This window comes from Triturus cristatus, chromosome 1_2 (genome assembly GCF_964204655.1).
Source record: "Triturus cristatus chromosome 1_2, aTriCri1.1, whole genome shotgun sequence".
NCBI lineage: Eukaryota > Metazoa > Chordata > Amphibia > Caudata > Salamandridae > Triturus > Triturus cristatus.
In genome coordinates, this window is record NC_140580.1 from 654,639,539 (window position 1) to 654,665,772 (window position 26,234).

At 44.8% G+C, this 26,234-nt stretch overlaps 1 protein-coding gene across 3 annotated transcripts in view; it reads right to left on the reverse strand.

Annotated features, from left to right (window-relative positions):
* Window positions 1-26,234, reverse strand: part of IGSF21 (immunoglobin superfamily member 21) — a 1,330,939-nt gene that overhangs the window by 962,382 nt on the left and 342,323 nt on the right. Inside the window, exon 1 of one of the 3 annotated variants that reach the window (XM_085608171.1) lies at window positions 11,526-11,982. The exons of 1 other annotated variant lie outside the window; for it this stretch is intronic. The gene's annotated coding sequence lies outside the window, so the exon portion shown is untranslated. Of the gene's footprint in view, window positions 1-11,525; window positions 11,983-26,234 lie in introns of those variants that run through there. One more of the 3 variants, XM_085608177.1, reaches the window with a different exon arrangement.

Here is a 26,234-nt window from a genome sequence, read left to right on the forward strand (position 1 = left end):
AAGTCACACCACACAATGCATAAGAGAGCTCCGAGTAAACTTAGGCATTGTATAGGACATCTATAGAAATGCACCCAATTGGAGAGCTCGTTTTGTATTTAGAAAATGTGATGTCATAATGCCTTGGGTAACATAAATAGGCTAAATCCTGGCTATGTCGGGACTACATAAGTGAGTTCCGTGTTTATTCATTGCATGTACATTTATGTTATATCTTGCCTGTGCCCAGCCTAGTAGCTCTATGTTGGTGACACTGCATCTAAGATGCTGAGCTGGAGACACCTGTAGCTGAATGCACAAGACTAAGAGCAAACCCCAGTGCAACCATTTAGGTTGGAAGGTGTGATTTTGAGAAATAATAGGAAATGTAATGAAACAGGGAAATCTAGAATCTCTGCCCAACTGATGTTTCATCCCTCCACTTGTCAGCCGTATGTGTGTATCTATCTCTATTGGCAGCACAATAAACCCACCATGGCTAAATTCAGGACCTCCTACCAGAGCCCAGTCACAATAGCAGGCCCACATTTCTTTAGGATAGCAAATCCTCCTAACCTTTTTCAAATGCACCTATGTGCCTCATAGGCACCTCAAGGAATTCATGGAAGCACGTGTAAAGGACAAGCCATTTTGCTCAAAGAGAGGTTGGCTGAAAACAGACAAGATACAACACCACCACAACACCACAAGATGGTCAGAGATCTTCAGCAATGCTCTTCACATAGTCTACACCTCTAAAATCCCAAATGGTCAGCAACTGTCAATAGCCCCACCCCTGTAAAGGGACTTAGTGATGCAATCGAGCCTTGTGGAACGCAAGCAGAATTGGCAATATCCACACGTAAACTGAAATATCATGATCCGAGCATATGAGGCTAAGCTTAAAGTTTTTGACTGTCAATTCTTGACCATACTGATGCCCTGTTAATGACCCTAGTACCCCAGCAGATCAGACAACTGATCCGAAAACAATAACAGGTTAGTAACAACTCCAGTTCAGAATAGCACAACACCTCCTACTCACTTCTTTTAGCAACACCCCAATCTGCTCCAAACGTATACTTGTACCATCCACAGATGAGAAGCTCAAGTCGTCAACATACACCCCCATATCCAAGAATCTCTTCTATCTTGACTAATGCTGATCACCTTTTCTTCACTCTCACCCCTACTTAAACCTTTGAAAACCTTAGCGAACAAAAAATTCACCTCAACAAAAATACACCCTACCTTCAGTGAGCATCAGCAACACTGTGATGATACTGTAATACGACCGTTAAACCTCAAGACTCAAACTAAAGTACATAGAGAAACAATGTATTCCAAGCTGGAACTAATCTACAAATAAATGTGTTTCTTATTCATAGTCCTCAAAACCACTTGTCAGTTACCCACACTGATAGAATGATGTACATAAATAACATAGCAAACCAAACCCTCAAGGCATCTTCAGCCACAACATCATTCCACACTCAGAAGCAACAAAATACCTCATCCAAAAAAGAGTGCTTAACGCTCTTTCAAGAGCCAACATTGACATATCACTAGATGACTTCAAGACAACCAGCGAAGACACCCCAACTTTCAAATCAGACGATTTTGGATCATTGAAACCATATGTCACAACCAGGACCTAACATTAATAATCTCTTAGGCACACACATTACCTCCTCTATCACAAAAGCAATACAATTTTCCCTAAAATGTCTCTTGCATAAAAAAAATCTGTAGCAAAACACTGCATTTAATTAGAAAGCATTATCTAAGACCTCACTTGAATGGTCTTTTCTTTTTCTGACTAAACACAGTTAAATAAAACATCGCGACCAATTACCAATCTACTTGTCACGCAGGACAAGTGTGAACAGAGGCGTAGCTAGAGTCCGTGGCGCCCGGGGCCATCCCACAGTCTGCCGCCCATGGCATTCGCAGGCCCGTGACCGTGCGAGGCCAAGTCTCGACTCGAATTCCGAATCTCACCCCACTGTCAAACCTCGGGCACAAATATTTCTCACATGTATCACAAGAATGCCAGCTCCACACCGGTCCACCAACCAGTGCAAGCAAGTGCCAACCATCTAAACTCGCAGCCGCACAGGGCCGCGCGCAGCACCCCGGGGCCACTCGCCCAACCATACCGGTGTGATTCTTCCAAATACCTCCAAACAGATCCGTCAGTCTGCCTGACTGTGATCTGCACGAGCGTCCCACTGGCCCTTCCAAGGTCCGCCCATCCACCATGCCATCACGCACATGTTCACCGCGGCGGCCAGAGTCCGCGAGTCAGCTCACTCCAATGAATCCACGTTATAGGCCCAAGGCAATCGAGATCCGTGCCAGGGACTCCCACACCCCGCCACAGTCTGGGCCCATCTCTCACTGCCCGACCCATGTACCGAATGGCCTGTGTCCCACTCCACCACCAGCACAGAACAACTCCACAGGTGGGCGCAGCCACCCTCAAATCCTGCTCACCACAGCATTCAACACACCCAATGCAATGTGTCCCCTTCCCACACATCGGTCCGAGTCTCGACTGCTCCCCTATCCCAGCAAGTGTGTCACTGCGTGGCAGCCACGTCCGTCCACAGGCTCCAATTCACCCAGTCACACAAATCCAAACATGTACATCATGGAACTGTTGTGAAGCATGGGCTATTATGCAGCTGTGACATAGGGTTGTTTCTGAAAGGTGTTTAGCAGGAGGTACAATCCTCTCAAATGTTTCTTGGCCTTGAAGGTCAGTAATGCATATTATATAGGGCATAGCTGCCAAGGTTTGAGATTGCTTAGGTGTGGAGTTTTCATAGTTTCAGTGTGACTATGAGTGACATTCAATGGCCAAATGTGTGACACTTAGGAGTGGAACTGTCTTGCGAGTAAAATAAAGTAATGCAGTCCACAGAGAAAGATAAATATCAGAAGTTACACCCATATGAGCACCGAGAAACTAAGGTCTTGAAACTACTGCAAAGTGTCTGAAAGAGAAGGGTACTAACCTCTCTCTTTCATGTGTTCCATTGTTTTTAATGAGCTCCTCATACCAGTGTAGGTTGTCAGAGCACTTTACATCATACATACATTATACAGATACAACAAATTGTATGTGTGTAAATCAGTCTACGGGAAATGATCCATATAACAGTGAGGATTACAAGTTGTAGGAATCTCATGCCATCCACACAAGTAAGCAGTATATTTTTAAAGTGTTTGATCCGGGGAAGTACAGGCTCAGGATTTAAAACATACCTTAGTGGTTGGCTGTACTATACAAAGAATGTATTTCCACCTCAAAAAAACCCTTTAACAACATTAGGATAATTAAAAACTGGAGGGAAAAATAACGTTTTAACATACCATGCAGTTTGAATGCAGCTCCTTGATGGGAGTTCATATGTAATTGTGCTATTGGGATTGTAACTTATGAACTGCAAGTAACCCAAGGAGCTCTGTGACTAAATGCAGGAACTCACTCAGATAGACACATAAAATGCAGTTTAGTGAACTGCATGGTACACGTTCTTTGCAGCAGGCACATTAACCCTATGCGCTACTTCATGATCAGTGAGATTCATGAACAGTGATATCTGCAAGTAGACAATATGCTGATCTTCCTTCAGCAGGAACAATTTTTACTTGTGTTATCATGAAATTTTTACCATTTCCTGAAAACATCTGGACACACAAGGAAACTTAACTTCAGTGTGGCTGGTGAATCAAAACTGCCAGTAGATAAAACTCGGCCCTGTCAGCAGGAGCATCAACAGCAGCAAGTTATTTGGCTTACCTGCGCACCTCAGAATCTTACAACTCTGTGCTGCAGCAGCCTGCTGCCTTAAGTGCCCATGAGCCACACTGACTGCAGACAGTTGCTGTGGTCCTGGACATCAGGATTAAGTCTATGGCGAGATGCTCTGAGTGGTGGCACCACTGTCTTCATTTTAGAGATCTGCAGTGTATGCACCTTTTAAAGACACCCAGCAGCTCTGCTCTCAGCATCACCAGACACCTCCATTCAAACGATAGGGCAGCAGGAAGCAGCATGTATGTTGAGGTCACGGAGAACAGCCAAACTACGGTGGGCGGCAGCAATTCCAGGGGGCCCACAGATCCACTATAGCATTCGCTTAATTTCCACTTCCAGTCTTCCACAGTTGAATCGATCCTCCCGCGTGTGGCAAGAAGTGAAAGTCCCTTGAGGCCCTGCCCAGACCACAGCCGGGCCAATCAAAAAAGCAAAAATCTACTACCGAGCCTGCCCCTCGTGACCACATTGGACCAGTAGTCACTCCAGGGGCGGGACAGCAGGATGCAGCAGGGCCGTCACACTACCAATGATTGACGGCCCTGTCAAACTTACTGCATAAGCTATGCAGCGTTTTTTCACCTCATTCAGCCAGCCAATCCCCGCTGCCTGTGTGCCACTTAGTAATGATTGTCTGCGCCGGCCCAGCCTTAAATTTGCACACAATGGGACAAATATCTGCCCAAAATAAAGCCACCCGCCAAGTATGGGTTTTTCCCGCACAAATGGGAAAAATTTCACCCATTTGTGCAGGAAATAGCCCAAACTGGGAACACTGGCCGCCGCCCCCAAAATAGAGCCGCCAGGGACGGACTGCCCCCACTGTCCCCCCCTAGCTACGCCACTGGAACAGGATAAGCAACGTATACCCCGCTTTTGGTGTTCTACTAATTTCTACAAGTTTGGTCTGAAATCGTGGAGTCATGTGTGACACAGATTTCTCCTTCACCACACAGGTCAACAATATGACCTAGAGGAGTGGGTTCTTTCACCTCTCTTGCCTGCATGGAAACTGTTCAGTCATCAGTATTGTCCTCATGATGGCCCTTTAAAGCATTCATTAAATTAATGATATATGAATGAACGGGCATTTGTAAAGCGCACTGTTACTTCATGAGTGTCCTGGAGCTCTGCACCATTTGGCGGTCTGTCTTGACATACGGCGAGAAAATCTCAAAGACCTGAAAACTTTGCTGTCTGGCTGCTTTTGGAAGCATGTCTCGCTTGTAGGATCAAAGTGTTGCCTGCATTGATACCACTTCACTGGTTGCCAGTCGAATGAAGGACTGGATTAAAAACTCTGTCTGGTTCATAGGAAATACCATAAGAATTAGCCTGACAACCTTTCTACACTATGCCTCCCTTACAATCCAACCAGAGGCCTAACATTGTCCTGCCAACGACCTTTGTCACTGATGCAAACAGCTGTTAGAAAGTCCCCCATTTTGTATAACCACCTTGAGAACCTATTGTCCAAGCTCCTACGTGTGGGGTTAGCTTCAGGATATTGTGCAAACATCGGACAACCCACCTATTCAAAAAACCCTGACACTTCAATGAGCCAAAGTTCTATTTCTAATGTTTCTCCTATTTTTACTCCGCAGTCTCCACGAGCACTTTGAAGCATGTTGTGGGTGCATCTGCACTTTACAAAACGTATGCATAAATTAATTAATTATATTCTACCAAATCAACAAAAACGAGTTAAATAATGCATTGATTCTACCTCTCTCAATGTTGTCTACGTTTCATTATTTGGCCAAGTACTCTTGTCAATTTAGTAATATGATAGAAATCCTTCACGAGTTTACCTTGCTTCTTTCCCCATCACACATCCTCTGAGATGATGCATGGTGTTCAGCGCGACATGCAGTGCTCGATTAAACACCTGTACTGTCCGTAGGCTGCGCTGCCGCCTCTGGTGCAGGAAACCAGGGTTCGAGCCTCGAGGTCACGTCCACATCCTGTGATTATGGGCAAATCATTTAATCTCCCCGTGCCTGAATGTATAATGTAAATACGGTGCTATGTAAAGCGCACCAATACCTTCGGGTCGAGTTAACGCTATATAAATATGCGGAAACAATAAAATAAAATTAAAGCTGAGAGGCAAAAGGCGCTATGGCGGGAACCAGCGTTAGAAGAAAACAAAGTGAGTCTCTCACATTGACGTACTGTTAGAGCAGGTGATGGCGGGTGTAAGGTCTCATTCCCTGAACAAATGCATGATTACATGCGATGAATGGCAGAACGGATGTACCTCGCCACCCGGCATGCTGAGGGCAGTATTTCTACGTCTGAATATCATCCTTTCTTCCACAGGGCGACGCAGCGTCAAACACGCACGCTTCACCAGTCAGACGTAGAGCGGAGGTCTCGCCCCTTCCTCCAGGTTTGGAACGAGGCAATTTTTGATGCACCGTTAGGTGAGAAATGGGTTTGCCTCGTCTCTATAAATCTCTACCACATGGGCAGATTTCGGAAATGGTACTCGTGCAAATGAAAGCATTTTTTTTGCAGGAAATAGCCAAAACTGGCCGCCGCCCACAAAATAGTGCCGCCTGGGGCGGACCGCCCCCACCGCCCCCCCCTAGCTACGCCACTGAGTGTGAATAATTCACCCATGCCTCAAGGCAAAGAATCAGAATATGATTGATCTCCTTGCTTATAAAAAAGTAGGGAATGATTCCAGAAACTAAATAATTTCTGTCCACAAACTAACTTCTATTTCCCTTCAAGATTCTCAAAGGTATGTAGCTACTCACTATGGGGCATATTATCAAGACAGGCGATAAAATTATCGCCGCTTTAGCGGCAGAAAACTACCGCTAAAAGGGCGATAATGGGCTTGATAATATGCTCTATGGAATTCCAATTGAAGCTCATGTTAAATGTGAAGGACGTCTAACATGGGCTTCAATTGGAATTCCATAGAGCATATTATCAAGCCCATTATCGCCGTTTTAGCGGCGGTTTCTGCCGTTAAAGCGGTGATAATTTTATCGCCTGGCTTGATAATATGCCCCTAAATTATTTGATCTCACACAACCTGTAGATACTCTTCAGTCAGGATTCAGGTAGGCTGTTGCACAGACCCAGCAATTTTATAAATCACCATAAAATGCACTACGTCTTATCGACAATGGAAAATGGTGCCTTCTCACCCTGCTTGCATTATTTGCAACATTTGGCATATCAATCACCACAAAAAAGTTCTAAATATACAAAGTGAAAGAGTGGTAGAAAAGGGGTCATCCTGAGCAGATTTACCACTTACCTCCATAACTGTTTCCAACAAATAAAGCTCAGCGTGAATATCTAAGATCCCGCACCCCTAGGACAGGGCATACCACAAAGGCTCAATTGCATCACTAAGTCCCTTTATTTAAATGTTGAACCTCTCACCACTATGGTGAAACAATCAGGCATATCTTACCATCTTTAGGGCAATGATACACACTTTTACGTATAAATCACCAACTCTGAAGACTTATTCATTTTGGGCTAAACATTAGTAAATACCCAGTTCTAGATGGCTTACATCACCTTACTCTGCACCCTCAAAGGAACAAAGTCATATTCCGCTCCACACCACAGAGATCAAACCTGACACAAACATGTGTCCCTTAACATACTAGACTGCAAATCTAAGACCAGAAAATGTACAGTCACTTGGTTTCACACTAGGTGAAGCATGAACCGTTAAGCACAAATAATTCCAAAAATTAAAAACACTCCTTAATAGCTGAAATTTTACAAGAAATCCCACAGAAGACCACACAGTAGGATCCATGGGACCGCAAATCTATGCGGTAATATCTGGTTTTATCAAGACTTGATTTTTAAAATGCCCTGTTGGCTGGCATTCCAACACTACACCTAGCTACTCTAAAGACACAACTGTACACAACAACAAAGCTTGTGACAGGAGCGAATCATTTTTAACACGTCACATCACATTTTACAACTCTTTACTTGTTTCCACAGAAGTGAGACACATCCTGAAAATCGCCTGCATAACCCACACATGCAACCTGGTTAGCTCAAAATAAATTGAACAAAAACTCACTTGCTGCTCAGGAGGTAGCCACTCCCAGCAAAGTGGTGAATCTATGGTCATCGAACCACTAAAGTTCAAGGAAAAAAAATATTTTACTCAATATGAGACAGCACCTTGGAAATCTGCAATAAGCGCTATCATGTGAAGCCTTCAAAAAATTTCCAAGACAACTATGTTTTGATCTAGTTCAAGTATTTTATTAGTTTTCTCTAATGCCAATTAGGCAATACAAACCCTACAAAGACAAAAATTCATCAGGATTAAAAACAGAAATTAATATTCTCCAAAATTCATTAGATCTGCAAAAAAACAGGTGTTATTCAAATGCTACTGGGTCCCTCCGGTTCAAAGGTCATAGGAAAGGGCAAAAATCCGAAAAAAATACGCACACGTAACATATGTTAGAATAAATGCAGTACATAGACCCAAAACATGCTAAAATAGATACAATGCAAAGCTCTGCCCCGAATGTAGGTATAAAACAACTTTTGCAACACAGCCCACTCCAGCCCCAGACATAAATGTTCCAGGAAAATAATATACTGGGCAATGAAAGCAGCAGAGAGAATAGTGACTTGACAAAGCAAATTTAAACAATGTGTTAAACTGTACAGAAATACATTAAAATTCACGCTTATTAAAAAGGATTCATGAGGGGGGAATTATCTACTGACCTGGAATGAGGAAACACCATAAAAAAAAGTGCAACACTGCATGAAAATACACATTCTTAGAAATAAAAGGAGGAATACTAGCAGAGTAAAAGTAACTACACCCCCCCCCCCCACCCCCGGTCCACACTAGTATGCAAAAAACAAGTCACATTATTAAGCGAGGGAACAGGGAAGCTCTCTGGCTACAACGGACAAAACGTTTGCCAAAGGCAAGACAAACCGCTATATTATTACAGTGCAAAATTATTTTTTAAGTGGCTGGTTCGACGGACTTGCAGCTCTCTAAAAACAAGCAAGAGCAGGCCGTTTCTCAGGTTAGTAAAAGAGGCACAAAAACAATATTATGGGAGAGTGATAATACAACAAGATTATAAAAGGGGCAAGAGTCCCTGTCCTTTCCCACCCGGTTAGAAACTACCCATTTAATGAAGGATGGAACCAGGCCCAACCGAAGCTTCCAAGCCCATCTCCTCACAGACCTACCTCAAACAGGGTTGAATTAGACCACAATAGTCAACTTCCACTAGGTGCTGCAGACTGCCTCTCTTGCTCACTCACATCAGTTATATCACTATAACTTAGCATTTACATGCTTGTTTCTGTTGGAGCAGATTCTCGGGGGGACAACCAGGTAGGGAGATTCAGGGACGCTTCCATAGCCTGTAAGTGGACCTTCTCCACATTAGAAGCCACGGGTACAGCATGATCAGCTGGAGTGAGTTTTAAACAACGTGAGTGCAGACCATATCCATATTAGGATCTAATGGCCTGTTGTATTGTCATCCAACCTCTCTTTTTAATTAAGCCGTTTACCGCGACGGTAATTCCGCCGTGGTGCGGGCGTTCCATTAAGTGGCCAGGGCCACGTCGGCCAACGGACGTGCGTAGCACTACCGAGGTAGTGCTCGCGATGGCCGTTGGCCAACGGGCGCAACAAAGGGGTTAAGAAATTATATTGTTGCATCCTGTCCATTTTGTGATGTCAACCAACGTCTCTTTTAATCAAGAAATTGTACTGTTGTATTCTGTCCATTTTGTTATGGTTTTAACTAGCTAAACAATAAACAATAAACCCTTACTGTTAGTATCAAGGATCAGCCTGAGTGGGTGTCAGCCCTACCCTAATGTCCGACCCCACGTGCTCGGCTGGCACTGTGGCAGCACCAGGGGTTTCTGGGCCTTGGGAAATAGTGGCTGGGTCAGGTGGCACCACGGTCTCAGATGATGTTCCCACATCCTGAAATGTAACCTTCTTGTTCTTTTCATAGTTATTCTCTGTACTTTCCCTTTTGCCTACTTTTTAGTTGTTGTTGTTGTTACTTAACCCCTTTCCATGCTGCTGGCCTGACTCCTGGGTTGTAGCATCAGGGGTGGACCTCGTGACTTTGTTAAAGATCAGAAAGACTTTGCAGGATACCTCTAGGGCCAGAGCAAGACCAGTGGTGACAGACTCAATATTTGAGCCCTCATGGTCCGAGCCTGAACGTCCTTTCCCCCAAAAAGGGCTGACATATAACCTAGGACCAAGGATTGACCACATCTTTTATATTGTCTAAGAAGCCTGATCCAAGGATCACCCACCTTATTACTTATATCCGCAGTACAAGCCACAAGGCTGTTTGCGGCACTCTGATACTCTTCTCTGTTCCCATTGGTTGGCAGATTATTCAGTATTACCGATAGGATATCTAAAATGCCATCTGAACTGTCCATATTATTTCCTAGTAGAGACAGACTAAATGGCAGAATACATTCAAGACTCTGCAAAGATCTGGAGAAGGAAACATAATCTGCTGGGATGTTCACTTGGGATTCAATATTAAATCTGGAGATACAGATAGATTAGCATGACCCAATGTTGTAAGGCTAGGAGTGCTCGATTTCAAAGCCATAGATTGTTTCCGCTGCATTGGAGTTGTGGAAGGAGTTCCCACCCGCCCCTCCCCCACCAGGGACGTCGGTTTGAATGGTGAAATATTAGGTAGAGTATAAGCCAAACTTAGTGAAGGCTGAGAGGCCAAGAGGACAGGTGAGGCCTCAGTAGCTTCCCCCCTGGGAGATGCACACCAGGAGAAACACTCCCCGGGGTGAGAGAACACTGCCCCGGCCAGAGGTGCCCCTTGTATTTGAGAGGGAGATGGGGTAAGAGCCATCCGTTACTCTACCGCCTTGAGCATAGGGGGGGTTGACTCCCTCACTAGCCGCCACCAAAGTGGAATAATGTATGACTTATCCAGCGTGGGATTTGTCCTCAGATAATTTCTGAAAGAACGCAGGTATTTTTCCCAACCCCTTTAGGTATGGCTAGATGGGGGGGCATGATTCCTCAACTGGTTCGCTTCGGTCTTCTGACATAGTCTAGAGGTTAGAGCACGGCCTGACCTCAATTTCTGCGGTGATCTTTTACCATAGGTGTGTGCTGCAGCACAAGATATAGGTCAAAGAAAGCCCAAGCCTTCTCTTTCCTCGTGGCATCAGCCCTGCAGGCCAAGGTACTGGGTCCAACATAAGCAGGGCCAGCCATGGAAGTCTGAAGAGGAAAAGAAGGTTCACTCATCCCTATACCCAACAGATGACTGATGCAGAGACTCGCTCACAGTATCCTTAGGCACACTCCTGCTATTGGGGGCCAGCACTCCACGGCCTCCAACTCTCTAGAACTCCTGGACTCCACTTTGCCTGTGTCAGATGGCCAAGAACCCAACAACACACCTGTGTAAGGCCAAAATCCAGCCCACAAACCGCACCCAGGCCACCAGCCGACCAGCCCAGCGAAATCCCAATACCGACCCCCACACACGGCAGAGCGACCTGCAGCCAAGCCTGGCTGAGCACCCTCACTGCCCATTCCAAACTTGGCCACCTGTTCCATAATGCACCCCTGATGCAGGAACACCGTTCACCTCCCACCGCATACACGATGAGAGCTGAGCGTGCAGACCACAACCCATAAGAGGGGGGGAACATAGTTTGGGGCCGCCCCTACCTCCGTGCAGAGAGAAGGAAACGGGGATTCCACACCAGCCACAGCACACATACCCAGGCCGCTTCCCTGCGTGCAAGGGGGTCAGCAGGGTCTGAACTTCCTGGGCAAAAATGTTCCTTGAGGCCTCTAGCTTTTTGCTCCCGGCTACTGCTTCTCTTCTTCTGCTCACTTCCGGCGTCACCCCCAGGAGCCTCGCAACCCTCAGAAGCACGGGGCTTACAGGACCCGGAGCAGCTAACTCCCGGCAACCCGGTGTTCCTGCTTCCACGGGGTGATGGCAGTGGTCTCGGTGGTATCCCGAGGAAGCCTCACGCCACTTCGATTGTGCTGGCCATGCAAAGAACACCGGCAGGGCAAGGTGGAGTAGGAAATCAGGCGCCGAACCAAGGGGCAGAAGGGCAGTTCAGCGGCAGCATCTGCGGAGAATCAGGGTGCGTGACGTCACCACGTTCGCGTCACGTCAGCTGGAAACTGCTTGTTTTAATCGTTTTCTCAAAAAATAAGCTCTCAAACAATCCTCGTCAACAAATCCAGCATCTAGGAACAACAATCCGTCACTCTGCCCCGTGCTGCCTTATGTTCTCTAAAGATGTGTTATGATATATTGTATTTTCTTACTTATTTTATTAATATTCATCTATTTTAAAGCACTCTGAAACACATGGGGTTTGTACATGATACATATAACTATTTAAATAAAATAGACATGCACATCTTGAACAAGTAATGGAAGAGCATCATCTAGATGAGCAAAGCTTCTTAGATTATTTGATTCACATAAAGTTTAAGCTGTATCCATGTAGGAACATATGTTCAGCTGTTTCTGCCTCAAGGAAACACATTTCAGGGCTTCGTTTATGGCTCATTTCAATGAATGGGGACAATTCCACGTCATATTTCGCACGCGACCATTTGCGGCATTGTTGCACGAGTGCTCAATGGTACGCTCGCTGATTCTGGATCCTAGATCTTATTCCCAAGCAGACAGTGGAAATAAATCAAAGGTTGCTTTCTATTTTTGCCACCTTTTTTCAAATGGGGTATGCTGCATTGATTACCTGCCATTATCCCTTCCAGCACCCCACCAAAAAATGTAATCGCCCATGCAAATTTTCGAGAACACGCTAGCTGGTTTACTAAATGTGCGAATGATTTGCAATGTAGATTTGTTCATCACACATTGCTATGCCAACAATTGTTATGCCAACAATCCCAGTGTTATCAATTGATGCGTTTATTACAAACAATTGCAGCATTGTCCAAATTATGAAGGATATGCGACCGGCCAGAAATTGGCTGTGAGGCCAGCGTTATAAATCTTTCCTGTAGAATTTGGCCTAACCTCAATTGATTTTGCTAAACAAAGTAATCGTAATTAGCTGTGCTTGACAGAAGATATCTTTTATAAAAATATCATTCAATTGGGTATAGATTTTCTATTAATATTTCAAATCTGGCAAATGTTTGTAAATGATATTTAAGGCACACAATTTATATCAGACAATATATTGAGTACAATATTCTCGTGCCTCAACTTGGCATCCCAGCACCGGACAATGCCTCACTGAGGGATAGTGCTGACAACATTAATGAAGGATGTTGATTGGTTGTTACAGCAGGAAGTCATTGCTGTGTGAAGTCCATGTACACAAACTATATTTTCAGTATAAAATAAATAGGCGTGCCTAACCCCGAGACAGAAATGCTAATGTATCTGTTAATTAAAAATCAAGAAAATACTTTGAAATAAAAAATAAATAAAAAAATAGGCGTGCACGCTCTCTGCTTATTTATTTGGCAATACTTCAGTGATATTATGTGCACTGCCTACAGCTCTTAAGTATTGTCATCAATGGCATTCACCATGCAATTTTGCAAATTTTAGGTTTCGCTTAGTGTTCCATGATTGCCTAGGTTGCTTTCAAGGTATTCAGTTCTGAGCTTGCTGTTTTTCTGGATTATTATGGGCATGAGTTGACATAGTTGCTGGGGGGCATTCAGTGGGTGTTCTTCATTTTCAGTAAGATATTTTTAATTAGTTTCTTCATTTGTTTCTACCTGTGCATTATCTACATAGTTAAGATTAACCTTATCAGAGGAGAACTATCACCTCAGCTTCTACACTGCTCTGTCTTTGCCAAGTCTCTACAAGTGTCTCTGGCCTTTGCGTCTGTGGGATTGTATGTTATTTAGGTGCCAGAGTTGCCTTGGGAGGTACAGAAGTCTTAGTTTGCGGCAAATTCTCTCCATGCAGTGATGATTCACACCAGAAATTCCTTCCTCTTCTGCTATTTTTGAGTAATGTGGAATCTTACAATCAAGTACTTTTATTTATGTGTGTGCTTGTTTATTAATTTTTATATTAGGAGTTTTGCAAAGCTCTTCATGTCAGCTCAACTGCTTCAGAGCACTGAAACTTGAAGCTCTTATTAAAATATGAGCACAGAATAAGTCAATACTTACCTCTTGACCATTTCTTTGAGATGTCAGCCCTTTAAGCTCTCGCTCCATACATAATACACCCATAATGACATGTAAAAGCTCCTCAAAGAGCATCTGATCAGGTTAATCTCGTGGGCCACCACCAGTTCCTGGGCTTTGCATATTTTTGTCCTTTCCCAGATGTGAGTGAGTGCAGACAGCCTTTGGACTAAAAAGCGATGATATAAGGGCTACTGAGGCGCCATGAATCTTACATGTTCAGAGCACGTGCATGCCCTCACGAAAATTGAATTATCTCAAAATTTGCAAATCTGCTTTTTTTTAAAATAATAACATCATTTGAAATAATTCAGAGACAAATGAAAATTAGGTGTGGCACATTTTTTATTACGCATGCAAAGTTTGAGCAGATCTAGATTCTCGGCCTAACCCCAGTTTTTCAGCGTTTCCCATTTTTCATACATCTCTGTCCTGACATTAGGCAGGAATTATATCTTGCCTGTAAGGATATTCGATCACAAGGAAGCTGTTTTTTACCATCTGTCACCGCCAGGCGGTAAGGGGCAGTTAAAAACTAAAAATGCCTCTCTCGCCATGGGCAATAACTCCCATGGCTAGGGAGGCACTTTTTGTTTTATTTTCTAAAAGAAAATCCTGCTTTGGGATTTTCTTTTTGAAAATAAACAACAAATAAGTTTCACGGATGGCTCCGTCATGTTCAGGGAGCCGTCCGTCAAACTTTAAAAAGTAATGATAGAAACTCTGGTGACAGCAGTTCTTGCCAATGCTTTAAAAATGGCCACTGGCTTGGCGGTCAATTCTACATTTGGCAGGTGGGGACAGAGCAATATATTTCATTGCCCTGATGAAGTTTTCACCCTGTCAGACAATATATAAACCAGGCGGATCGTTTTGCCATGCCAACTGGCAATACTTCCTCTCCAGCCCAAGTTGGCAGCAGAAATGGACATGCCATTTTCCATGAATTGTACTTAAAATAGCTTTATTTGTGATTATGAAACTGTGTGGATATTTGCCCTCTTTTTGTTGCGAACAGCGCAAATCGGGGTGCTAAATTCCCAACCAAAACATTAAAAGCCACATGCAAACATCTTTGTCAACTTTGTATAATAATTCCAGTCTGTGCAATCATTTAGGGAAGACTGAGACACAAAGGAAGCCATTTGCTGACGCAGGCAGAAGTGCATGGCAAAGTTAGAAAAAAATGCTGCTTCGAAACATAATCAGGGCCTGACTTAGACTGCAAAGCAGCCCTGGTCCGACCCCCCTGGTCCGACCGGCCGGGGGGTGGGGATGTGGGGAGTGGCTGGTAGGGAACACTGCTGCTGTTTTTGTTACAGGGGTACGATATTCAGCACTGCTGCAAAACTGGCTCCCAGTGACAAAAACAGCCCCATCTGTCCATAACCGGTCCCCACCCTTCTGGCCCACCGGGAAAATGCCCAGTGCCTGCTATAGCCAGTCCAGCCCCGAACATAATTCTCTTCAGAGAGTTGCTCCAATTGTCTTAGATTAAGGTAGCAGGAACTGCAAAGAACTGTTGAATTTGAACATTTCAGTGTCAGGCAGATGCCGTATAAAATCCTGCAGTAGAGTTCAGGTCAGGGCCTGTGAAATAGGTCTACAAGCCCTTCCAGTATCTGGCATGTAACAGCGGCCATTCTGAAGAAGGGCTGAATGTTCATAAACCGTGACTGGCTAAGCAAACAAGCCCTGGACCCCTGACACAACATAGCATAGCATAACATAAGAGCACAGCCCAACATAACATATAAAATAAATAACATAACATATAACATAACATATTACATATTTGTAAAGCAGATGTTATCCCTTGGAACTCTTGGCGCTAAAATAAAAGATGTTTAATGTAGCCCAACTTGCCTGCTAAGCCCCAGCAGTGCTTGATGTATGCCGGTGGTTGCCAGTGGGGGCCGCCTGGGCTCATTTTTTGGTGACCAGCATTTATTTTTCTGCATCAGACAATTGCCCGGAAGGAAAATAAAGCGGAAATCCCACCACAATGGGGGAAAACAGGATCCTGCGAGAGTAAGATAAAGAGACCGAGAGTGTCTGGTGGTGGATTAAAGAGGATTCAGGACTACACAGCCTTGGAAAAGGCCGTCCCAACATGTAATTAATTGCACCTGCAGAAGTCTTCTGAGCAGAGCTGTGGGCATGGCATTCTCTCTTTTAAAAATAAAGCACAGACTCCATCCAGCCTTGGGTGGTGGACGTGTTGAGCGCACCCTTCTACTCACAAGTAATCCGAGGACGTGCGGCCCCATCAATGAAATATTAAAATGACCTCAATCCAGCATGACAGATGAAAAGCGCCCACTGTTAATTTCTCCTTTTCGCGCCCTTATCACAGCGCGCGCTGCGCCGCAGCCAAGGCCCTCGCCGTCCCCTCAATCACGGCGCTAGATCCGCGCCGCAGATAATTGTAGGGCAAACAACCCTGTTTAAGATGTTGGCGATAAGCCCGTCCAGTGTTTTACAAGCACATTAAAAAGGAGATAAAAGCACTTTTGCTGTCAGAAATCTGCTGTCCTCACGTGCGCGGCCTGTGAAGTGCAGGCTGTAGGCCGCACCGCCATAAGGGGACTCAGAATAAATTCTACCATGGGCTGTGTACCCGACCTCAATAAACCCTGCCCCCAATTTGATTTTTTATTGTGTTCTAGATGAGTTCCCGGAAAATTTGAGGATGATGGAGGGGGTTAAAAAAACACCCAGAGCTCTGCTAATGAAAAACGTGCTGACTGGCCATGGCATTGCTTGAGTTTATAGGAGACTTGTGACTGCCCATCACTACCCACCACAAACTCACTGGTCCTTGGGAAGAGGGAGGCGAGGTCTGGAGGGGAGCTTCCTACAGACTTTCCATTTCTGAGCCTAAGAGATGAGGGGATTCAGACACGCCAGCACTCCCATGTGGTGAAGGGGGCGCACCATGAAAGGCCATTCACGTCAATAGGCAAATGCCATTGTCTACTCGTCTCAAAACCTGCCTTGTGTACTCCTTGTAGTGTCGCTGCACCAGTACAAATGACACAGACACTATTCTTAACAATGGGAACTTTATTCTTGTGCACCCACTACGTTTCTGTTCCTGCACTGCTCTCCTATCTATCTCTCGCTCCTCCTCTTCCGCCACCCAGCTCTCCTCCCACCTCTTAGCCTCATGCTGGGCCGGACTGGCCGTAGCGGGCACCGGGCCATCCCCCGGTCGGCCGCACGGGTGGGGGCCGGTTTTGGGCCCCTAGGGGCCGTTTTTGTTACAGGGCCGTTTTTGCAGCTATGCTGCAAAATCGGCCCTGTAACAAAATCGGCCGAAAACCGACCCTGGCAAAGAGCTCGGCCGCATCCCCAACCCCCGAGGGGGACGGCCGAGCACTTTGCCAGGGCCGGTTTTGGTTCCCAGTCCAGCCCTGGCCTCATGTGCCGGTCCTAGCGCCCAGCACATTTCACAACATTACATCTTCCCCCTTCTTAAACAATTTTAACTATCTTAGATGTGTCCGTGCATGCCAGATTAAACGATAATAGAAAATAACATAGTTACAATTCTTCAATCAGGCGAACTGGTCTTCGATAAGTTCGTTGCGGCCGGAGATGGGCCTCTTGAGCCGCCCGTTCCCTTTCGTCTTGAGACGTGAAAGGTCGATGATCACTTACTGACTCAGGTGTATCTCCTGTTGCCACACTGTGGGGTGCAGTCAACGCTTCTCGGACATTGGGCGTGCATTTCTGAAAATGCGTCACATTCCTTGTGATCCTCTTGTCCTCCGACGCAGCTGTAATCATGGTCCCTTTTTGTTTTGTCATCAGCAGTGGGCATGCATGATATCGACAGTCTGCATTTCTCTGTTGTTCTTGTCGCACCAATACCTAGTCTCCCTCATGGATGGAGGGCTGTGCAGCTTTTCTCCGTCGGTCTGCATATTCCTTCATCTTCTCCTTTTTCAGTTTGTCTGTGACTGCTAATTCTTCGTGTTCAGAGTCTTGAGACAAACCACTAGCTGCATCTTCCCAAGTTGGTATTCTGGTGCGCACAGTGCGACCCAACATTAATGTTGCCGGACATTTGCCTGTGGTAGTATGCTGTGTGGTTCGATATGCACGTAATACTTCATTTAGAGCCATTTGCATATCCCACTTTGAAAGTTCTGCCTGCTGGATGGTCTTCTTTAGAGTGGCCATAAATCTTTCCACCATTCCATTGGCCTGGGGCCACAATGGAGTGATCTTCCTGTGTCTGAAATTGAGGTGCTTGGCAAATTCAGCAAAGTCTTGCCCATTGAATGGTGGGCCATTATCTGTTTTTACTACCTTCGGTATGCCCCATGCTGTGAAAACCTCATCAAGTACCGGTATAGTGGTGGCGGCTTTGGTTGATGTTATGAGGTGCGCAATTGAGAAGCGTGAGTATTCGTCCATTGTGACCAGGATATACTTGCCAGATTGTAGCGGTCCAAAGAAGTCCACTGCGACATGATGCCAAACGCCCTCTGGCAGTTCAGACATTTGAAGTAGCGCAGGTGGATCCTCTCGACTTAGTAGCTGACACTGTGGGCAGTCTTTCAGTGTAAGTTCTACCATCTGATCCAGCATAGGGAACCAGACCCGTTCCCGCAGCGGTCTCTTCGTGGCTACAATACCTCTGTGCACTTCATGCGCTAGGTTGATGACTCCTTGGCGCAACTGTTTCGGAATGATGATCCGTTTGTCCCTTAGTACAAGACCATCTGAGGTGATGGACAGTTCATCCTTCCCATGTCTGAAAGAGGACAGTTCGTGACTGTCAATCTGTTCACTCTGTCCGGATTCTTCCAAATGCCTCCAACTGTTTGTCTGAATACAATGTTTTACATTTTGTAGAGTGGCATCTTCATTGGTAGCGTCAAGAATGGCCTCTAGAGGGACTGCGGGTGGTTTAGCTTGAGCCACTACAAAATGGATGTATTCCTCAGCTAACGATGGATTGGACTTGGACGTTGCCTTGGGATGTCAGGACATATAATCAGCAGGATTTGCAGCTTTTCCCGGCTTGTGAACGATAGTATAAGTATATATGGTGGCATTTTGGTTCGGGGATTTCCAAAGATGGTTATCAGGGCCTGGTGATCAGTGATAAGTGTGAAGTGTTTCCCATAGATGAAGATGTGAAAATGTTCGCAGGCCCAGACTACCGCCAGGCTTTCCTTTTCAGGCTGGGAGTAGGCTCTCTCTGTGTCCGTGAGACTCCGACTGGCATATGCTACAATGTACCGTTAATCACTCTCTCTGTCATATTGAGCTAATATCGCTCCCAGTCCTACGGGACTCGCATCCACGGTGATTTCAGTTTTGCTTCTAGGATTGAAATATGCAAGATTGTTGGCAGATTCAACCGCAGCTTTGATTTCATGAAAGGCTTGATCACATCTTGTGGTCCATTGAAATGGGCGTCCTTGTTTGGTTAGCTTTCTCAGAGGGTAACTGATAGTGGCATAGTCCTTGAAATAGCGTGCACAGTAGCTCGCCATGCCTAAGAAGAAATGTACATCCCCCACGTCTCGCGGCCTGGGGGTGTCATTCAGAGCGGCAATCTTTTCTGGATCTGGTTTCATCCTGGCGCCTGAGAAGATGTGTCTGAAGAATTTTAATGTGGATTTGTGGAATTCGCATTTGTCTTTATTTAAAGTGAGATTGGCCTCCAACAGAGCATGACAGACTCGGGTCAGCGCTGTGTCGTGTTCTTGCATGGTTGCTCCATAGACTAGGATGTCGTCACTGTAGTTTAGAGTGTTGGGAATACAATGAATTACCTTTCTGATGGTCTCCTGAAAAAACTCAGCGGTGGAAGAGACCCCAAAGCTGAGTCTTTTGTATCTGAACAGGCCTTGATGAGTCGAGAATGTGGTGATATATCTCGATTTTTCGTGAAGTTCCAGCTGGTGATAGCCCTTGTTTTTTTATAACTCTGTTTATTTAACTTAGAGAAATCTTGGTCATGTTATACAGCTCTGCAACTTACATTTTCTTTTTGCCTCAGTTTTTAACACGTGTCAGTACATACTTTTCGACTTAGCGGTTAATGTTACAAGATATGCATCGCAATTCTTAAGCTGTACAGTGGTCTTCTGTGGGTGATAGCCCTTGTTAAGGTCTAGTTTGGAGAATATTTGCGCACCATTGAGTGACGCAATCATGTCTCTAATATGAGGCCCCGGGTGTCTTTTTCTTTCAATGGCGGTGTTGGGTGCACTCATATCTACACAGAGGTGCACTTTGCCAGGGGAGCCCTTTGTTAGCACAACAACCACTGGAGAGACCCAGGGAGTGGGTCCTGACGTTCTCTCAATGATGTCAGCCTGGAGAAGATCCTGCAGTTCCTCCTCCACAGACTGTTGAAGGTGAAATGGAATTTTCCTGTGATGTTGTGCTATGGAAGTCACACGTTCATTTATATGCAATCGAACTTGGCAATGAGCCATCTTTCCGAGTCCGGTGAATAACTTCGGAAACTTGTGAACTATGTCAGGTTCATCATCGACTTTATACAGAATTTCTACGAGTCGAAGTCGTTCCGCCGTGGACAAACTAAGAAGACAATCTGCTTCAGGACCATCAATGACATGAATGTGGGCCGGAATAGTTCTGTCCTTGTACGTGAGATTAGTCGGGAATTGTCCTAAACAAGGAAGAGGTTTCATTGACATCCAAGTGTACACCCGCACGTTGGCTTTATGCAATTGTGGTCGTGGACTTATTCTCTTGTATTCTGCAACTGGGATATAGTTGAGAGATGCTCCACTATCCAGAACATATTTGGCCAAGTGTATGTCCATTTTAAGATCTAGTCACGGATATTTCTTCAACCGGTCTGGATCCGCAAGCATGCAGACGTACTCATCACTGTCTTGCGATATTGGTGACAGCGACCTCGACTCACGAGATTGTGATTGACGGGATTGATATGTCCCATGAGACTGACGGCTGGACTGTGAAGAGCCAGTGGAAGAATCTCTGTAGTCCCACACTGCTCTGGCTTGATGGCGAGTGTTAGACTGTCTGGATTGTCTGTAATTGTCTCTGTGGGTGTCTTTGCGAGGAGCTCCGCTGACGTTCTCAAAGTGGTTGTCCCAGCCACACTTCCTGCATTTTTGGCCTAATGCAGGGCAGGTCTCCGTTTGAGGGAAGTCATATCCACATCGATAGCATTTATGTTGGCGCTCCTGTCGTTTATCAATCCGGCTAGTACTGCGACGCCGATGACTTGTATAATGGGACTGAACTTTGGATCTGGATGATTCTTGCTTTGCAGGGGAAGACCTGTTGGTGTTACGGGATTGGAGCCGAAATACTTGTTCACGTTTTTCGCCTCTTCCAGCTTCCATTCTCTTGGCATGAGCTAACAAAGAGCCAGAGAGAAACCCAGGAAGAGCTAACTAATAAATGTCTGCATTGGCTAGTGAGATTTAGGCACTTTCCTTATGATAGGGCCAATGCCATCCTTATGACTCACAGGGTCAGTTGGATAGGAAAGAGACTCAAAGACAGGCAAGGGGATTGTGTAGTTATTAACTTTAGAAACTCAAAGATGATTTACAATCTTCTGGCAGGTGACATTTCGGTACAGGTCCCGGGCACAGCGATCAAGATTCTACCACTTGGCTACTTCTACAAGCCGCCATGGAGGGAACCAAATGATAGTTAGGCTTTCCTGTTTTCAGTTTCTATTTCTGGTAAATTCTGGTGGGGGTTTTCAGTGTTTTCAAGTGATTTCAATACCTTAAAAAACAGTTGTTATCAGTGGTTACACATTTTCGCGCCACTAAAAACAACGAAAAAAGTGTTTTTCCGTTGTTTATGGAATGTTTTGCTTTTATTATTGCTTGCTTTCTGCACTGATAGCACATGGTATATAGGCAGTGTAAGTATAGTTTATATGAGGTCCCAATAGATTTTTGCAAATTAGACTTATTGTAGTGCACCATACAATACTTCTTCAGTGAGTCTTTGGTCATGTGCGCTCGCTCTTTCTTTCCCATGTAAACTTCTGTGAAAAGGCCCTCTCAACATTGGCACTTGGGACGGGCAACGCCAAAACAGCCAGTGCACAATTTGTTAACTCTGGCCACTGACACTATCACATCACTATCAATATGCAACCAAAGATCCTCACATTTCTTGCCTTTGGCATCATCACTCAGCAACAATTCTGTAAATGGTTGCCACATGGATAATATAGCATTCATAGCCCCTTGGACTGAGTACCATCAGCTAAGGGGCACAGTTGGGATGACTCTTTCTTTGATGCCACACAAAGCACAAAATGATAAATATTTGCGTTTTAGTTCCTGTGCGTAAGAAAACAGTGCACCAGAATTAACTAAAAAGTCAATAGCATCCCTCGTTAACTCTGAAGATTGTAAAGATGCTTTCAGCATACCATCTAACAAGTGGCAAGGATCTCTTACAGGGAATCACTTCAGCTCAGGTATCAATTTTGGCAGGTCATCACACAACCTTTTCACATACATAGCTGAATCACTGCAAATACAAACAATATCACTCCAATCTTTGTTGAACTTGGAAAGAAACTTTTATGCAGAGCATTCCAAGTGACACTGCGTTCCATGTTTTCCAAAAGTCTGGTGTCATGTTTTCACCACTATCCCAGATGCTTGGTGATAGCACTTTTTACATATACTTGTCACTATACCTTGCATTGAATGTTTAAAGCCTGAGCGTTGGCAATTCACCTCCTATCAATACTGACACACTAGAAACTGTGGGATGATGTATTAGGGGTTTTTACCCATGTTCTGTGGGTAAATGTGATGACACATATTAGGAAAGATTTTTATGAAACCAGCCATTTTACGTATCAGTGAAAGAATCAAATGCAGCCAAAATATCAAATATGATTTTGATATTTCCTGATTCTCTACAGTTTATAAAATAATTAAACAAGACCTAAAACATGCTTCTAAACCCTGCTTCTTTAGACCAAAGACCACAAAACTGAAAAAAGCAAAAGGAAGAAGAAACAATATTTTAAGTGGTATCCCTAAACATCAACACTCAAGCAGAATAATGTTAGCCCTGTCTTTCTTACTGCTAGCTTGTATAACAAAGTTACATTGTATTGGCCCCTTCAGGAAGAAAAAAAAGACTCTTTCACTCTCTTTTTCTTTTCTTTGAATGGCATTTAGTTTGTGGTTGTGCAGGTGTTTTTCAGTGTGTATATGTTTTCACTGGTGAGGGCTATTTCTCTTTCAGTGGGGTTTTATCGGTTATTATAGGTTTAAACCTAAAACCCCACAGATAGTGCATGCCACTCAGAATTTAACTTTTATGCAGGGCAGATATGTTCACCAGATGCCTAGGCCCCTGCTCTTTTCAATTGCAGTAGTAAACAGGTTCGGGGTTCTAGAGGGGGTGGATTGAGTTCTTGATCATTCTGATTCTGAATCAGCAAAAGCCTCTACGGGGGAAGCATTGAGGCAGGCTGGGCATGATCCAGGAAATTATGACACACCAATATGAGGCTCACATCAGCTCAAATCCTTGTGAAGAAGGGATAGTGAATAGTTCCCAGACCCACCCACGGTCCTGCCTCTTGCAGTATGTCCCCACCTCTCTGGAGCCCACTCTGGAAAATAGGAGCGATAATAAAGAGGGATCAATCCCTGGGGTCGATGACCCTGGTAGTACGAGCTCTCTGTCGGGGATGGGGCGGGGGGAACAAAGTTCCATCACCTCAAAGAGTGGTGCCATCCCAAAGGGTCGAGCCCAATATAGTCACTCCGGGAAACCAGAAGGCTCAAACATCTCATAAGGTGGTGTCCTGGAATGTCACTGGCCTAAAGAATAAATTGGATTATAGTGACTGGGGGTCTTTCATAGACCAGTATGATTTATGTCAGTTCCAGAAAACATGGTGCATGGAGGAAGCACGGCGACTGGGCTTTCTGGCCTTCACAATGGCTGCTACTACCAGGGGGAGGGAAGGGGCAGACCATCTGGTGGGCCTACCAAATGGGGGGCTACCCACTTGGGCTGTATGGCCAAGAAGGTTGAGCTTGTTTCAAATTATATATTGTGTGTCATACGTACCTTTGCTCCTAAGGTCGTTGTGGCGTTGGTTTGTGTTTATTCTAGACCCATAAGAATTGGTCACAAATCTCTGGTTGTGGAGCAATCGGCCACTTTTCTGTCCTCCATTTTGGGCTAATGTTTATCAGGTTATAGAGGGCGATTTTAACTGCCAATTGTAACCCCTAGATGCTATTTTTGGTGACACCATCTGTGAGAAGGACAGGCTATGGGCCAATCCAGAACTGAGCATACCTCCCATCAAACTTTGGTCCCTGTTGGCCCTCCAGATTAATGCCCTTACTTTGAATCACTCAGTACAGGTTTGCAATGGGCGGACAAATTCTGATACCAAGGGATGCATGCGTTCAACCGGGTAGAATCTCCATCGCTAATTGATTGTATTCTTGTAGAAACTAGGATGTGGCCACTGGTTGTAGATTTTGCTGTTCTGCCCAGGCATGAATGTGACCATAATATTCTGACCCTGGACCTTGCTCTACCTGAAGTGAGGGCTGGTCGTCAGCTAGTACTCAGATGGTTGATAGGCCAAGATTGACAACTGACATGCGAAGGATACACTGGCCGGCAACGCAGAAATCTCCTGCCCTAATAGCTGCCTTGTATGCAGCGATGGGTATTTCTCTATTAGATCTGAGCAAAGTCATTACAGAGGAAGGCACAATTTGCTCACTCACATGGGTGGCCGAAGTACATGCTGCACTCACTAATAAATTATTGGACCTATTTTGTGCAGAAGTACAGATCAGAGGTTAAAGAAAGATTGCCTACTCTTGGTTCAATCAGCGGTGCTGTGCAGCCAAATTAGCCTTAAAATCCAAGGATAGAACATGCATTAAACTCAAGCGGGCTATTTACAGAGATATCACTGCCTAGGCAAAAAAATCCTGGAAGTAGGCAAAGTGGGATTCTCTCCACAGGGCCTTAAGGTCCAAAAGTCTTAAAGCCTTTTGGAATAAAGCAACTGCTGGGTGTAGAGAGGGTAGAGCTAGTTTTGAACCCAACATTGTGGCTGAAGTTTGGATAAAGCATTACCTGGCCCTGTATGTCACACCAGAGGCAGACGAAGAACCAAGGAGGCTTAATGTTGGCCATTTAAGTAGGGAACTAGCCCCGTGCAAAGCAAAGGAGTACCTAGTGATAACCTTGTCCGAAGTGCTCAGTGACATTAGCAAAATTGCTCCCCCCCAAGGCACCTGGGATTGATAAAATTCCTAAAACTGGCAATTTGGGGTCCATACTTGTGGGCAATTTGTGTGGGATAATGGAGGGAATGCCGATCCCCAAAACATGGGCAGGATCAGAAATCATACCAATCCTTAAGAAGGGTTCTGTTCTGATACCAGGCAACTACAGACCTATTAGTCTAATTGACATAATGTAGGAGGTTTTTGCACGGGTACTATTGGTACATCTCCAGGGATGAATACAGGACCACAACCCTCTCCAAGCAGGATTTAGACGATGCACCTCTATAATAGATCACATTTTCAGGTTGCAACTCCTATATTGGAAAACTGTTATTCTGGAGGGTGGTAGTCTCTATGTAATATTTGTGGATCTCAAGTCAGCATTCGACCTAGTACCTAGAGACAAGGTGTGGACAGTACTAACTGATATTGGGGTCTCTCTATATCTGTGTCACATGATTAGGAGACATCATGAGTGAAATTTTGCCCAGGTTAGATTTGGGAAACATGGGGAGCTTTTTGCACCATTCACAGTCAGTAGGGATGTAAGACAGGGATGCATTTTGGCCCTGGCTTTATTTTGTCTATACAACAGTGGCCTGGTAGATTTATTAAACAGGGTAGACCATAATGATGTCCCTAAGATTGTTTCAAACAAATTACCGGCATTGATGTTTACGGATGACACCCTTCTTCTTTCAAAATCTCCAATGGGTTTCCAGGAGATCCTCAATAGTTTTAATTCATTTTGCAATGAGAGAGGGCTAGAAATTAATATCACTCAGACCAAATTTATGGCCTTTAATCTAGTACACATTCCACACTCTCTAATCCCTGCCTGAATGGTATCCCCCTTGCAGGGTATCTACTTTTCAATATCTGGGGCTAACTCTCACTGAACATATGGGCTGGTCGACCCATATTGCCAAATCGAGCCTCAAATTAG